General features: G+C 47.2%; 1 protein-coding gene across 3 annotated transcripts in view; it reads right to left on the minus strand.

Moving 5' to 3' along the window:
* Positions 1–6,688, minus strand: part of PLXNB1 (plexin B1) — a 292,916-nt gene extending 286,228 nt beyond the window's left edge. Inside the window, exon 1 of one of the 3 annotated variants that reach the window (XM_075005838.1) lies at positions 6,616–6,688. The gene's annotated coding sequence lies outside the window, so the exon portion shown is untranslated. The other 2 variants (XM_075005840.1, XM_075005839.1) reach the window with 2 other exon arrangements.
* Between the last annotated feature and the right edge of the window lie 2,946 nt (positions 6,689–9,634).

The raw sequence follows: 9,634 nt of genomic DNA on the forward strand, positions 1-9,634 counted from the left end.
TAAATATTCACTAAGCATGTCTGCATTGTCTTCATTATCAACAATTTTACCATGCTCATTTAGTACAGGTCCTATGGCACTGCTAGAATTTCTTCTGTTCCTAATATAAACTTTTATGCTGTGTCTACCTGTGCCACTTCTTCCGGAAGCAGCATGGTAATGAGCCATCCAGAAGATGCTAATGCGGCATGGATGTAAATTCCCCATGCCTCATTACCATATGGGCAAGTGGTTCAGAGTTCGGAAGAAGCTCTTCCGGACTCCAAAAATCCATGTGTAGACGCGCAGCCCGCAGAGATCTTCCAGAAGGAAACCCTCCTTCTGGAAGCCCACACCTTCCTCAAAATTTTGAGGAAGAAAGGGCTTCTGAAAAGAGTGTTTCCTTCCAGAAGATCCCCACGGGTTGCGCCTCTGCACATGGATTTTTAGGAAGAGGAGGCTTCCGGAAGGAGGGTTTCCTACCGGAAGATTCCCATGGGCTGAACGTCTGTGCGTGTATTTTGAGTCTGGAAGAGCTTCTTCCAGACTTTGAACTACGTGTCCATATACTAATGAGGCATGGGAAATTTATGTCCATGCCTCATTAGCATCTTCCAGATGGCTCATTACTATGCCACTTCCAGAAGAAGTGGCACATGTAGACACAGCCTTATTGTTCTTTCACTGCTGTTTTTATTTTCCCTTACCAATTTTCTACACTCCATATCTTCTAATTTATATCAACTGTGGTTTTCCCCTTTTCTCTGTTTGCTGTGTATTCCTGTTTATTCTTTTTTGTATTCTAACTACTAATCTCACTTTACCACTTAACCAAAACATTTAGGCAGTTGTCTTCTTTCTTGATTGAAGAATTGCACCTTTCTTGACCATCTAATAAGAGTCTTTTTAAAGAATGTCCAATTTCCCACATTTGTCTGTCTACTTTTTTCCTTCAGCTTTGGGAAACTGACTCTTTTGAAACAAGTGTGTATGCATATATGTCACTTATTTGTGCCCCCCCCCACCCCTCACCCCCACCTTGGCACTTCAAATGTAACCACATGGAGATCCCCACAAATCAAAAGAACAGTTATGTAGAACTTTAAAGGCTAACAAAATAATTTATTAAGAGATGAGCTTTCGTGGGACAGATCTGGAGAAGTGGCTCTGCCCCACAAAAGCTCATCACCTGATAACTTATTTTGTTCGTCTTTCAAGTACTATGTCTGCTTTTTTGTTTTGTGAAGATACAGACTAATACAGCGACCTCTCTGTAACTAACGTCAAGATCTCTTATCGCTAGGCAGATACCAAAGTGACTCATTCATCTTCATCAGTTTTAATGAGGTACAAAATAGGTTTATCTCATGTTAGATTCAATACATTTGAATTCAAAAGTTATCCAACAGTTTCAGCAACTCAGAAGCCACGTCTACACTAGACAGCTATTTTGAAATAGCCAGGCCAACTTCGAAATAGCACCCGGCGCGTCTACAAGCGCCATTTCAAAGTTGAAATTGACATAAGATGTTGAAATTGCTATCCCCATCAGAAGATGGGAATAGCGCCCTACTTCGACGTCCAACTTCGAAGTAGGGCATTTGTAGATGATCCGTGTCCTGCTACGTCAAAATAGTGGGGTCCTCTATGGCAGCCATCACCTGAGGGGTTGAGAGATGCTCTGTCCAGCCCCTGAGCTCTATGGTCACTGTGTGCAGCAGCCCCTTAAAGCTCCACGCCCCCTGATTTCCTGTGGCAGGAAGCTGAGAGCATGCAGACAGCAGCACAGACACATACACTGCCTGCACACCCTCCAGACACCCCGATCCCCTACCCAGCGCCCATGGCAGCCAGCCAGCCCCCCTGAGCGCCCACAGGGCACCCCCGCAGGGCTCCCAGACATCCAGCGGGGGGGGAAAAGGTGGCGGGGCCCCTCCTGGTTGGACACCGAGATCTGGGACCTGATGGGGCTTTGGGGCGAGGAGGAGATGCTCCAGGTAGTGGGGAGCAAGCGGCGGAACGCAGACATGTTCGCCCAGCTGGCCAAGGGCCTGGCTGCCCAGGGTCACCCTATCCACACGCCTGATCATGTCATTAGTAAGGTCAAGGAGCTGTGGCAGGGTTATGACCGGGCCCAGGACACGGTCAGCCGGTCTGGGGCCACCACTGCCGCTTTTACAGGGAGCTCAGAGAGATTCTGGGCCCCCGGCACACCTCCTCCCCCCCAGCCACCCTTGACACCTCGGCCAACGAACCCCAGCAGGCCCCAGAGCCAGAGTCCGGCCCAGAGGCCAGCCCTGCACCCCGGGGCCCTCAGAGGAGCCCATCCCTGGAACAGCAGAGGAGGAGGAGGAGGGCTCCAGAGACAGGGAGCTCCTGATCAACCTCCCCTCCCACAGCTCCAGCAGGCCGTCCGTCTGCCCATGGGCGTCCCCTGACCATGGGAGCGGACCGTCAGGTATGTAGCCCAGATGTACACCCCGGGTTAAGGGGCGGGGGCAAGGGACATGACCAGGGCCCTCCACAGACCCAGCTGACCCCAGCCCACCATGGCCCAGACAGACCACGGCCCCAGGACAGCAGTGGCATGTCCTCAGAGCCTGTCAGCACCTGCCCCTCAGGACAGCGCCACACTATTTCAATGTAGCGTCCCAGTGTAGACGTAGCTATCATGTTTTACTACTTGCTTTATGAAACTTACAGCACGTCTCCCGAAACTGAAGCTTTCCACAGCATCAACTATTCATCTAATTCATCCTGTTCTCAGATTTAATTTTATGGTCCATAACAGACCCACACCAGCAGTCCCTCGTTTGCTTCATCAGAGCACTGAACCATATGCTTGCATAACGCCAAGTTTCTAAGTTAGCAATAATTTTTAAAATAAGTAATGTCATCCTTCATATCACTACCAACCATTTCACTCAGTCTATACTTCTTGTGATTTTACATTCTAGTCATGTAAATTCCCGCATCAGGCTTTTACACTGCCAATTATTTCAAGTTTCTTCACAACAAGAAAAAATTCCATTTCCTTTTAGTTATCCAGACTCCTAACATTGGTACACAAACAACTCTCCTCCCTTCACATTCTTTGCCACTTGTGAACAAAATTATAATAAACATACCAAGTTCAAGTTTATACTGCATTATGCCTCCTCTTTAACACTCACCCATTTGTGTTGTTCATTTAATACCCTTCTGGGATGCTCCAGCTTCTCTCCAATGGAGAAGAGTAGCCCCCACTACCCGCAAGATACAGACTCACCCTTTTATACAGATTCATATCCCACTGGGATTTCCTGCCATATTCCACAAACCCAAAACCTTCAGCTTCACACCAGACATACTGCCTATGATTCACCCCCAAAAATTATTCTAGAGGCATAAGTGACAGAGGAGGAAAGTGAAGAATCTAGGGGGAGGAAGAATACAGCCTCTTTGCTGTGAGAAATTTGACAATGCACTTTCAGAGGGAACATGATGACTCCCCCTTTGCTGGGCAAATTTCCTACTTGCTACTGCTAAGTAGTTTTCAAAACCTAAGAACCCTAGGGTTGCTATTATCTTGTTCCAGCTTTGTACAGCGCTCCAAGCATTATCATTACATAAGTTAATGATGACCTCTAACTCACCACTTCACGAACCAGGTTTTCCAATACGAACTTACTCCCCATCATCACACTTATATGCCCAGACCATCAGCTAGTTCCCCCTCTGCCAACAAATATGTTCCTACCTACAATCTCCTGGCTCCCAGACTGCTTGCAAAGTTGAAAACCAGTAACAAAGCATGGTGCAAAAGCCCAGTCCAGGGAAACATGGAGTAAACCCCAATACCAGCATATTTTTCGTGGCTCCCAGGGAAAGGAAACTAAAACCAAAAGATGCAGTTTCCAGCTAAAGAAAATTGACTGATTCCCAGGTACTTAAGGGTTAACAAAAGGCAAGCTGATCTGAAGGATGCTTAGGAAGTCCCAGACCAACCAAATGTCATTTTTAAATATGTGAGAATCTTTGCTTCCCAATGTTAGAATCTAGGAAGAGAGAAATTCTTTAGAGCAGTGTTTTTTAAACCTGTGGCCAGCAAACATATGTGGATGCACAGACTAAGTAAGATTTCCAAGGGGCTCCACAATATTATAGCAGTCTGAAAATTAAAAAGGTTGAAAACCATGTCCTAGAAGAGGAGGAACAACCTTCCACAGGGAACCCTGCAACATTCACACCAGATACAACTAAACCCTGCAGAAGTATTGCTGTGAGTTTGTTCTACCTTCTAGGAATCTGAAAGTACTACTCTTGACTACAACTAGAACACTTAGCACAAAAACCATCACCACAGCTATGTATCACCCTGGACTTAGTGGCTAGCCAGGGAAAAAATAGTGTGAACTGAAAATAGTATTTCCATATCTCTATAGTGATCGGTGCAGAATTGATCTGGGTTACAAACAAGCATTAGCCCCCCTCCTTCCTCTGCTTCCCAGGGGGCTGGATCAGATGAAGTATTTAAGCAGCAGCTGTTACCATGAGACCTACAGGATAAATCTCTGCCCATCCCCCACTTCACAGCTCATTCACCTCCAGCCCGACAACAGGAACAAAGCCAGATTCTTTTCTTCTGCTGCTTTCCCTCCACTAGCCAGCAGGTCATCATGTACAGCTAGCTCAACTCATCTCCTGGGAAAGTAACAAGAAGACATCTTAACCAGCTTCAATCTATAAACAAACACCACAGAATAACTATTACCATTTGCAGTGATGTGCAGCACGGTCCATCACCACTACAAACAAAAGTGAGTCAGGGAAAACCCCAATTACACTGCGATTCCGTGCTCACAAAGTCAAAGTCGTGGGAAGGGAACTGGAATGCAGCTAGCAGCCTTTGCTTCTATTCTCTTCATGCCAGGGCTCCTCCCTCCCAGCACCAATCAGATACGCTCCCAAATGGCACAGACCTTTCCTGAAAATCCTGGCTATACCCAGCCATATCTAACTCTACAAAATAAACACCACTAGCCTAAGTTATTTTAAAAGAATTCCATATCCCAACCGAAAGCTGGTTTCTATGCTTCTTAATAGTTCTCCAGCAGGTTCTGAAGACCAAGTGACTCCCAAGCTTTTTTTAAAAAAAAAAATGGAATGAGAACACTAAAAAGTTGTCAAATTTCCACTTTTCTTAGATTCTTACAGATCTCAGTTCCTTAATAAAAATCAGTTTCATTTTTGACATATACTCTGTGAATGAAAGGAGAGCTCACCTCAGTAGCAAATAAAGACTTCTTTACGTGCAAGCTTTCAAACCACAGATCTTTTTCTTTCTCTTCTTCTGAAACACGGAGGCAGGTGTCCCAGAAGGGTGCCACAGAAAAAAAATTACTAGATAGGTGTATGCTTTGGTATCCTGTCTAGCACTATATAGTAAAATTTACAATAAAACCAACTTCACTATCAATACGTGTATTTGTTATATAAGGAATCGGTTATTTCTGACATCCAATAAATAGAGACACTAGTTTCCAGCCCAGATCAGCCTCCCCTCTTAATACTATGCAGTACATCAAAGGCAGGGATGAGGTTAACATGAGTTCCCTTTAACTCTGTGTATGAATTCCAGCAGCCTCTCAAATTATTTGAGATAGTTTATGAGAAACCCCACTGAAACAATAAAGGTGTAAACCATATCTTCCATTAACCCTCTGTCAGACCAACTGCAGTATAAACCTGGGTTAAGTCAAACCCTAGCACCCAGATTCAAGCCCTTCTTTTTCTGCTAGAATTACGATGACACATTTCTGTTTCATTTTAAAATACCGTTTTAATTCATTATACGTTATGCTGCGTTGCCAAAACCCCACCTTCTCACCAGTGCTCAATTTGTCCCAGGGCTGAACCCTGCATCTCTAGCCTTGGTAGTTCATAGCCCTGGCACCTCTGAGTTTGCCTCCTCAGTGATGAAAATAGAATTATTGTTTGAAAGCTAATCCCTACCTGCTTCAGCCGCAGGTCACCTATTTCCTTAACAATACAGTTCCCAGAGCCCTGTGCCATGCAAGTTCTCAGATTTGGCACTCCAGAACTCCACGTTTCCCTCCCCATGCACAGCGCACGGCAGCCCTCAGGAGCTGGGAGCGGTCCCTCCGCCCCCGGCTGAGCAAGGCACGTCGGGAGCAGGGGAGAGGCACAGGACAGCAGTACCTAGGGCAGGGTCGGGGCAGCAGGTGACGTGCGGCAATCCGAGCTACAGCAGATCGACAGGACCAGGACAGCTACTGCCGGGGACCAGGGCCCCAAGCCGCTCCCGCGCCCCGGCTCAGGAGGACGGTGGGCACGAGCCCGTGACAAACGGACAGAGAGGCCAAGCCGGCCGGAAGGGGCAGCGCACGCCAACGAGGTCCGGCCGGCTCTCCTCAGGGCCAGGGTACGGCAGCTCGCCAGCCACGCGCGAGGGCTGATCAACCCGCCCGTCCGCCCCACAGGGCGGCGCACACAGCGTGCGGCCAGGTAACTAACCTTCGTCCGCAGCGGCGGGAAGCGCGCGCTCCCCGACCCAACGCTGCCGGCTCGCAGCCGCCACCGCGACACGACACCCAGGCCCCGCGCGCGGCCGGGCGGGTAGCAGCCGCTCCCTACCTGCCACAGATCAGCGGGGCCCGACCCAGCTCCCGGCGCCCCCGAACCAGTCCGCAGGCAGCAGATTGCTAGCTCCGCCCCCAGGCGCCTAGCGCCGCATCCCCACGTCCAGTCCAGCCAACCACAGCACGAGCCCCACCTCCACCCGCCCCTTTCGCTAAGACCCTCCTCCAAGCCCGCCCACTACCAGTAGCCCCCGCCCACTCGGCCAGGCCTCATCTCCTTCAGTGCCCGCCCCCAGATTCTCACGTGGCTGTAGAAGAGCAAAGACAAGATCTGATTGGCTGTTGAGTGTAGAACGTGGGGGATGGGGGCGCGGGGTAGGAGTAACGCCGTGAGGACTGACGTGGGGCAGTAGGGATACGGCGGGGAGGCGGGCCATTGGGAGGCAGGGCATACGCGGGTGAGGGATGCTAAGGGAGACAGCAGGAGTAAGCCTGTGGAACCGGGGGAACCTCAGCAGCTTCAGCCCCGGCAACCATGGGATTGCGAGCCGGCTAGCGCGCGAAGCTCCGCAAATACTTCCGCCCCGGGAACCCTGGCGAGGGGCTGTGGGGGCAGGGAGCCTGCCGCCTATTGGCTCCTCTAAAAAAGAAAACCACATCATAAAAGTATATGCGTAGACAAGAAAGGTACACCCTATGAAGAGGGGAGGAGAGCACACCACACAAAGGACTCATCTGGCTCAGTTGTTTAGTACATGTTGTCAAGTATCAGAGGGGTAGCCGTGTTAGTCTGGATCTGTATCAGCAACGAAGGGTCCTGTGGCACCTTATAGACTAACGGAAAAGTTTAGAGCATGAGCTTTCATGAGTTAACTCATCTGAAGAAGCATCTGAAGAAGTGAGTTAACTCACGAAAGCTCATGCTCTAAACTTTTCTGTTAGTCTATAAGGTGCCACAGGACCCTTCGTTGCTTGTTTAATACAGAAATTATTCAGCGGTCCTCTGGAGTATATTGGGGTCAGCAACCTTTCCAAGGCAGAGTGCCAAAATTTGACCTTTTTCCCTCTATGTCAGGTCTGAATGCCGCTGATACTCACTAACAGCCCTATTTATAGTCACTAAAATACTCGCTATGCCAGTGATACTCACTAAAACAGCCCTATTTATAGTCACTAACAGCCCTATTTATAACAGCTTCAGTAATTAATAAATTAGGATGCAGAGCTTAACTATTTAGGTGGTGGTTCATGGTGTTAGCTAGTCTTTTGATAATCCACAGGCAGCATGGCTTTGAGCAAGTGCCTAACTGCATGTAGGAAGAGGGGTAGGGTTGAGCTCCCACCTCACGGGCCACTCTTGGTGCACATGCTCAGGGTTGCAGACCCCTGATCTAGACCATCCCTGACAGGTGTTTGTCTAACCTGATTTTAGAAATCAACAATGATGGAGATTTTACAACATCTCTAGATAATTTAGTCCAGGGCTTAACTGCCAGGACAAGTTGGAAGTTTTTCCTAATGCCCAACCAAAATCTCTCTTGATACTATTTAAATCTATAGCTTCTGGTCCTATCATCAAAGGTTGAGGAGAATAATTTTTTTCTCTCCTGCTTGCAACACCCTTTTAGGTACTTGAAAACTGTCATGTCCCTTCTCTGTCTTCTCTTTTCCAGATTAAACAAATCTAGTACATTCAGTGTTCCCTCATAGGTCCTGTTTTCTACACCTTTAATCATTTGTGTCACTTTTCTCTGGACCTTCTCCAATTTGTCCACATCTTTCCTGCTATGTGTCACCCAGAACTGGACACTACTCCAACTGAGGCCTAATCAGTGCAAAGTAAAATGGAAGACTTGTTATGTCTTGCTTACAACAATATATATCCCAGAACCATGTATTTTTTTCAAACAACAGTGTCATGCTCTTGACTCATTTATTTTGTGGTCCATTGTAATTCCTAGATCTCTTTTTGCGATACTAGTCATTTCCCATTTTATAATGTGTGAAACTGATTGTTCCTTCCTAAGTGGAGTACTTTGCATTTGTCCTTATTAAACTGCATCCTGTTTACCTCAGACCATCTCTCCAGTTTGTCCAGATCATTTTGAGTTATGAGCCTATCCTCCAAAGCAATTGCAGCCCTCCCAGACTGGTATCATCTGCAAACTTTATAAGTGTACTCGCTATACCATATTCTAAATGGTTGATGAAGACACAGGCCAGAGCTGGTCCCCAAACAGATCTCTGTGGAACCGCACTTTTTATTCCCTTCCAGCATGACTGTGAACTATTGATAACTACTCTCTGGGAACATTTATGTAAATTGACTTTTGATTTTTCCTATTAATTTGGCCTAAGTCTCTCCTGCAATAATTAAAAGCAGCAGCAGCAAGATTAGAATGAGTTGCTAGCCAAATAAAGGCTGAACTGAACAGAATTAGCTTTTTGCCCAGGATGACCATCAACTTTCCTTCATCTGATGCAGCTGAATGTCCACCCAACAATGTTAGAGACAAGGTTCCCTTCTGGAGGTTTGTGAAGCCTCCTGCACGTACTTCTCACATTTCCAAGGATTGTAGCTGGTAGAATCATTTTCTGAAGTGTCACCAAATGTCTAGTCTCCTTGTTGCCTACTACACCTATGCCTCTTCTCTCACAGACACAGGATGTGAAGCTAAAAATACAATTTAGTGCCTCCTACTTGACTGAGTATCTGACAGCGTCTCAATGGCCCCTACAAAATATGAGTGTTAGAACAGGAGGGCTGCTAATGCTCTCAGGGACATTTCCTGGAGCTTCACAAATAAGTCCATAGCATCTGGGCCTAACAAATGTATTAGGTCATGAGCTTTCATGGGTAAAAAAACACCTCTTTTGATGGAGCTTTGTTAATGCTGAAGAGTCATTCATGTCTGCATTGCCTGAGCTCAGCAAAGTACTTCAAACAAAGTTCACTGGATCTGCTTCCCAGCCCCATCCACACAGCCATACATACTACGGGCATATCACAAAGACATGTTTTTCCAATCAGAGGCATTGTAACTAAATGCAAATTGCTTCCACCAAAATCCAAA

This window comes from Carettochelys insculpta, chromosome 11 (assembly GCF_033958435.1).
Source record: "Carettochelys insculpta isolate YL-2023 chromosome 11, ASM3395843v1, whole genome shotgun sequence".
NCBI classification, from domain to species: Eukaryota; Metazoa; Chordata; order Testudines; family Carettochelyidae; genus Carettochelys; species Carettochelys insculpta.